Raw genomic sequence first — 7,323 nt, forward strand, 5'->3', positions numbered from 1 at the left:
CATATTATTTTTTTTATTGTATTGCATATGATGGTATATAATAATCGAATTGTTATCAATGATTGTTTTCTTTTTTCCCATGTAAAAAGAGCATGATTGTTCTTTTTTTTAATTTCAGTTTTTATTTTTTGATTTTTGATTTTATTTTTATTACTTTTATAAAAACTTTATTTGTTTTCAATGTAGTTCTTCAATTACAATTTCTCATATATTTTTTTTATTTCGGTCCTTATTCTTTTAATTTTTTTATTTATTTCCTTAGCCATTTTATAAATTTTATTGGTTTTGAATTTTATCTTTCAATTAAAGTTCTTTGTTTTTGTTTTTTTTTTTAATTTTAATCCTTATTTTATTTATTTATTATTTATTCTTATTCTTTTTATAAAATTTTTGTTTGTTTTCGATTAAGTCCTTCAAATAAAATTTCCCATATGTTTTTTTTTTATTTTGATCTTTTTTCTTTTTATTTTTAATTTTTTTTCTCGACTCTTTTATTAAAGTTGTATTTGCTTTCAATTTCATCTTTCTATCAAAGTTTATATTGTCTTATTTTTTCTAATTCAACCCTTATTCTTTTGATTTTTTTTTTTTATTAAAGCTATTTTTCAATTCAATTTAACCCTCTAATTGAAATTTTTTGTTTGCCCTCTAATTAATTTTTTATTTTATTTTCATCTCCATTCTTTTAATTAAATTTTTTTTAGATCTTTTTGAGTGATTGATTTTTTTCTTGATTTTATCTTTCTACATTTGATTTGTTTGGGATTTGACTTTTTTTTTTTTAATTTGTAGTGCTTCTACTCTAATGAACTAAATCACAAGTTTGAAAAGTTAATGTTGTTCAACATGTTTTTTTCTCATTTTCTTTTACGATCTTATCATTCTGTATTAGTTTATTTTTAAATATTGATTTTGTAATTATCTTTAATTTATTGTATAAGTTTATCTCGGTCTCATAGTCTAGGTCATAAGCTTTACATACTTTTTTAGATAGATTTTTTTTTTGCTTATGTTTTATTTTTTAAGATATTATTCTAATTCTACTATAATTTTTTTATATACAAATAAACTTTATTTTTCAAAACAAAAATATTTATTTTTAAATAATATTTTTTATATGTTTGGTCTTGCATAATATTTTTTTAGGGTGTGGATTTAGCCAATTAATTTCATTTGTGTTTCTATTTCTATTTTTATTATCTTTTATTGATTTAAATAAATAAGTTCAATAAATATAATTGGGTAAATTTTTAATTCTATGTAATTTAATATCTCAATCTTTTTAATTTCTCTTATGGTTATTGTTAATAATTTTTTTCCTGTTTATTTATATATATGATTATCAATTTATTTATTTAGATACTTCAAAAACTTTTTAATTTACACTTTGAATTTTTTATATAAAAAAACACATTAAGATAGCCCATATACCTGGTATTTGTTTTGGAAAAAAAATTTACAACCTGCGACAACGCAATTAAATACATAGTTAATATTAAATTCAAGTTCGATTCATGAGTTTCATGCAATTAGATATTAATATTAAATCCTTCTCTTTAATTTTTTTAAATTAAAATTATACATATTGAAATTAAAAAAATTATTTAAAAAATATTTTCTTATAATCTATTTCATGGTTTGAAGAATTAATTTGTATTCTTAATTATTGAGCTAATACTCACATTGAGATCATTATACGAAATAAAAGAAAAAGAAAAAAAAAGCATAAAACAGTTGGATTAAGTTTATTTGTGCCTAGTCTGGCAAGGATTTAATAAGTGAAATTATTCATTTCTTAGTCATCAAGCTAATTCTTGCAATAATATCATTATTTGAAGTTTATATAAAAATGGATATCCTATGTTTGGGCCAAATTGGGATTCCTGAGGGGTTTGGTGAGGGAGATCATCGGGAGAAGGTGACCTAACTTCCAACTTTTGCTTTTTGTAGAATATTGTTGGTGGAAAGAGTATGAGATGTGAATGAGATAATTAATATTCATGAATGGCTTTGGGTTATATTTACAAACTTGTTTCCCCACCGACTAGGAGTGTTTAAAAAAATTGGTTAATCTATAATATTTATATTATTTAAGTTAATTTTACCTGTTAAAATGGGATAGTAAGAATATTAAAAATAATACTAGATTAAAAAATCTAGTAAATAGATAACATAGATAACGGGTTATAATTTTTAAAGCCGGTCAAAATAACCCAATATATATTTTATAATTTTTTTGTTTTTATGTTGGATAGTTTGTGAATTAAATATTTAATTTAATTTAAAAATATTTCAACTCTAAATTTTATATTAGCGAGCTTCTTGCTATATTTTTTTTAATGTAATAAAATATTAATTTTTTCATTAAATAATATTCATATATTAATTTAGAATAATTTTAGAAATTAACTCAATTAACTCCTTAATTGATTTTTCTACATCTAGAAATTTAATTTCTAACTAATTATTTTTAATGTGTATGACCCATTAGGTTTTTTTATATGTTAGTTCAAATAAAAATTATAATTATAATTAAATAATTTAATTTATTATTAATAAGAAATTAATCAATTTATATTTAAAGATTGGATCCAGAACATGAAAAATTTAAAACTATAAAATAAATTTAAAGCTATATGTAACAAAATAAGGGTTATGGGAGGTTTCGCTGAAACTTTCCTAAAAGAAACTGGAAAATATTCGTAAAACATGTAGTATGAACACATGAGTTCATTATTAAATTGAGCAAGAAATAATTGAAGCCAAAAATTAATTAATTAATAGTGATGAAGCATCCCCTCAAGTCCTGAGAAGCAGCATGTGCTGCCCTCTCAAAACGGCTGGAAGAAAGGTATCACCCCATGTCTAAAAACGTCCTCGTCTTTCAAGAAAGAGAACGAGAATGACAAGTTAAATATGAATTCTTTTTTATACAAACAGACTTAAAAGCTTTGTGATGCTGGAGGTTTTTTTCTCTGATGCTTACCAACAACATGAATTCTTTTCTATTTTAATAATAGCATTGAATTTGATTGTTTTTGCTCATCATTTGTCAACAAAACCGAGTTGATCTCACCTTCCTATCCAGTTATGAAGAATATTATACTTGGTTAATATTCGACAATGACTAGTTGACATAGTCTTCTCATTGAATTAACCTAAAATATAAGCATTTTCATGCTATTTTTTGTTAGTAAATCTTTTGCCTGTTTTAGTACAATAATTGATTTTGATATAATTACGAACTAATAGTCAAAATGTTTTTTTTTTCTTATTTTTGACATGCTTGCCATCAAAATTCAACAAATACCAACCGTATAGAATTTTCTGCCTTAAATTATTGTTCATTTCATTAATTTGGACTATTCATTTGTGAATGTAAAGATCCTGAGATTCCATATTTGAAATCAGAAAGACGAGCACACCCCTTAGTATTTTATATTTATATCTAATAATTTGTTAAATAATTAGTATATTATGAATACACGAAGGGATATATTCGTACATACTCCAATGTCTAGAAAAATATAGCGACTTTATACCACGTGACAAAAAAAGTCTTTGAAATTGCTAAGGTTTTTGGTCAATTTGGATTTGTGTAGCCTTTACGACCATATGATGGAAGTTTCTAGACATAGCTTTCTTGCAATAACGAAAGAAAATTTTTAGGTAGGATTCCTCTCATGCATATACATAAAGGCAAAATGTTAAGGTTATTTGAAAGTGTGGAATTACATGTTTTTAAAATGTTTTTTGTTTGGAAAAATAATAAAATAATATTTTTTTAAAAAAATTATTTTTAATATCGGTATGTAAAAATAATCTAAAATATAAAAAATCATTTGAAGCACAATTTCAAATGATGCCTTTTTATTTTTCTAAATAAAAACTATTGTATTTGAACAAAAATAGAGTTCTTCTTGTATGACATAAATATGATTCAGATTCACAACTTTGTTTGAGCAATATAGGTTGTAATGCTATTCCTTGTCATTTCAGATTGGATGAACTTAGAGGACCTATAAAATTTATGTTTTTAATTCATCATACTTAAGTTTAAAGTTAAGCCAAAACTCAATATGAAATAACATAAATATTTTTTTTAAAAAAAAAAGGTTACCTAAAAAATTGATTTTCCTTTTCTCCTTTTTTTCCTCCCTTAATGTAACATTCTCCCAAGATACCTACGATTTTGGTTTTAAGCTTTAGTTTTGTAATCAAAATACAAGACAATATACATAAAAAAAGCCTAGAAAATTGTCTAAGTTGGTAGCGAATGATCAAAATTACAAGTAGAAAAGTTGAAGGACTAAAATATATAAGATTGATAAAATTAACAATCCAATTCTAATTGACAAAAGACCTCATTGATGAAAATATTTTTATTTAGAGGTAAAGAAATATAAATTTAGATGGGTAAATGACTTAATGAAAATTTTAAAAGGATTAACTAATCTTATTGAGGACTTGATTGCAAAGAAAATCAGTTTTTGGAGATAATTTTTGGGGACTTAATTGGTTTTTTGGGAGGTTACACTAGACAAATTAGGGTTTTAATTGTAAAAATGTTAAAGTTTGATGGATGATTAGGGACTTGATTGAAGAAATTCATAATCAAAGACCAAACTAAAAAAGGCGCATGATTATAAGGAATGAAATTAACCAAATCAGGGGCTAAATTAAAAAAGATTAAAAGTTTAATATTCAATTAAGGATCTAAGTGCACATATTGTAAACCAAGAACAAGATAAAAATGGAGTTGAACTTTGAGGCTGATGATTGAGTTTGATAGAGGCAAAATTGAATGAAATTAAGAGTTTGAGGGATAATTACGGGTGCAATTAAAAACAATTAGAAGAATATGGATTAAAGTGAAATTTATCAAATCCCAAATTAAAATTTTAATTTCTAAGGTTTAACTTAGACAAAGCGTTGTTCAACTGCTGTTTGACTTTTTTATTTAGTAATTTTGGCTCATCAAGCAGGCATTTTTAGAAAAATAAATATGACGTCTTCAACCACTTTTAAGGTTGTAACCACCACCATTCAATTGAGAAACATCTTCTTAATAAAGATTAGCTACTCCTATCAAATTTTTACACTCCATTTTCTTCAATGAATTTAACAATATCATCTTCATGATCAACCATCACTGCATTTTTAGATTTTTTGCTGATAAAATTGGTACCTTCAAAAGAATAAATATGGAGCTACATATCTCCAAATTGAGAAAAAAAAATAGATCTAATCAAAGGTTATGCTTCTCCTCTATCAAATTCAGGTGGTCTCCAATGACATTTACATCAGATTTGCTCCAGCAAAACCTTGGAAGTGATCAACTCAGTCACCTTTGACTGAGATACCCATTTATGTAAAACCACTTTATTTTTTTGTGTGTTCACACTTAAAAATTTTCATAGGGTTCTCACTAAATATCATAAATATTTCATTTAAAATCAGAAGATGAGGGATGCATGCCTTTGTCTTCAAGTAAAAAAAAAAAACCCATCTCGAAAAATTTGTTACAAAACCAACATCTCAAAATCATTGAAGTATAGAGATTCTAGTTGTTAACATTTGACCAAAACCCTCTTATTTTGATCAAAAATTAAACTTTAATCAATCTATGTTTGAATTCATCAAGAACTCTAGCAATCCCTTATAAATACTCTATTGAAAATGAAAAAACTAAGAGAGAGAAGGGGGGATATGGAGAACCACATTGTGAAAAGATCATGGTGTAAAGGTTCAAGAGCTCAACATAAAAGGTTTAACAAGCTTTGAAAGGAAAAGATAGTAAAAAAAAAAAAGAAGGAAAACAACAATTTATAACCAGTAAGTTTGGAGAAAATATAACCATATAAAAGTTCAAATATGGAGTCCATAAGGTTTGTCCATTCATACTTTTTTAATGTTTACACCTTTTTTAATGTCGTTTAAGCTTATCTTATATTATTTTATTTTATTTTGATGTTGGAATAATCTACTGTTTTTTGGTAGAGTTTGTTTTGTTTTTGTTTTTTTTAGATTATGTTTAGAATCGATCAAGTGCATCAATTTGACTTTTATTTATATTTTGATCTTTAAGCTTAACGTTTTAATTTTTTTGTGTTATTTGCTTTAGGTTATTTTTTAAGTTTTTTCTATATCTATTACAGGTTTTGTTGATGTTGCTCCTAAGAATCTTCAGTAATCTATAGTTATGCATTTGTTTATCTTTTGCTTTTGTTTTTCAGATGGGTAAGATAATCTTTAATATACTTGTAATATAAATAAATATGTATGTTGATTATATGATGAGTACAACTAGTTAATTTCTTGTATATTTATATTTGTTGCTTTATTTCCTGTGTATTCATCCATTCTTGAATTTGCACTCGCATTATGTTAAATTAATTTCTTTTCAATGCTATATACATTACTTTGATAATTATACAAGTATTTATTATGTCTTGATATCGATATACTTATTAGTAATTTTATTTTAATGAAGAGTAGTTATTTTATGAACACATAATATTCTGTATATTTAGCTGGTGAGAGAGGCGCCAGTTTATGGCAACTAATTCTTTTATAATGGTTACCTTCGGATGTCATATAATTTTTGACATGTATTTCAATATTTTATGTTAATATGCTTAATATGTATATTTATATCAAGATATATCAACTTACAAATTATTAATATCTAAAAAGTATATTAAATGTTATTCTCTCACTAAGTTGGTTGAACTTATCCCTTTATTTTTTAATATTATTTCAGGTTTTTAATTTTTTTTAGTAAATAAACTTTATTGAGTGTTCTTGCTTTTTCAGTTTTCGTTGGTATGCCTTGCTTATTCCACGAGGCTTTCTTTCTAATTTTCAATTCGTTATCTTAAACATCTTAGATGCTTTACTATTACATTTTTTTAATTAAATTTAGATTTTGACAATGTAATATGTATCATAAATTATTTATTATGCTTTATTTGATGATTAGAATTTTTAAAGTGTTATTCAAATTTATTAATTTTAAAGAATATAATATTTTAAAAGATATTAAAATACTGTAAAATTTTTATATAATTTATTTTATAATATACACATTTCAAAGTTTAATATAGATAAAATATCCTTATAACATTATTTTTATATTATCTGTCATAAATTCATGATTCGCATCATAAACTATAAAGATATCTTTGTTCATGCATGATAAAAATTAATACTAGTACGACGCACAAAAATTAAAATATTTGCAGGCTGTGTAGAAGAAGCGTACAATGTTTATGCATCCCATAAATTTGTCAAGTCGGAATGTAGGATTCATCACCATCAGAA

The sequence above is a fragment of the Populus euphratica genome, unplaced genomic scaffold (assembly GCF_000495115.2).
Source record: "Populus euphratica unplaced genomic scaffold, PopEup_1.0 scaffold581.1, whole genome shotgun sequence".
Taxonomy (NCBI): domain Eukaryota; kingdom Viridiplantae; phylum Streptophyta; class Magnoliopsida; order Malpighiales; family Salicaceae; genus Populus; species Populus euphratica.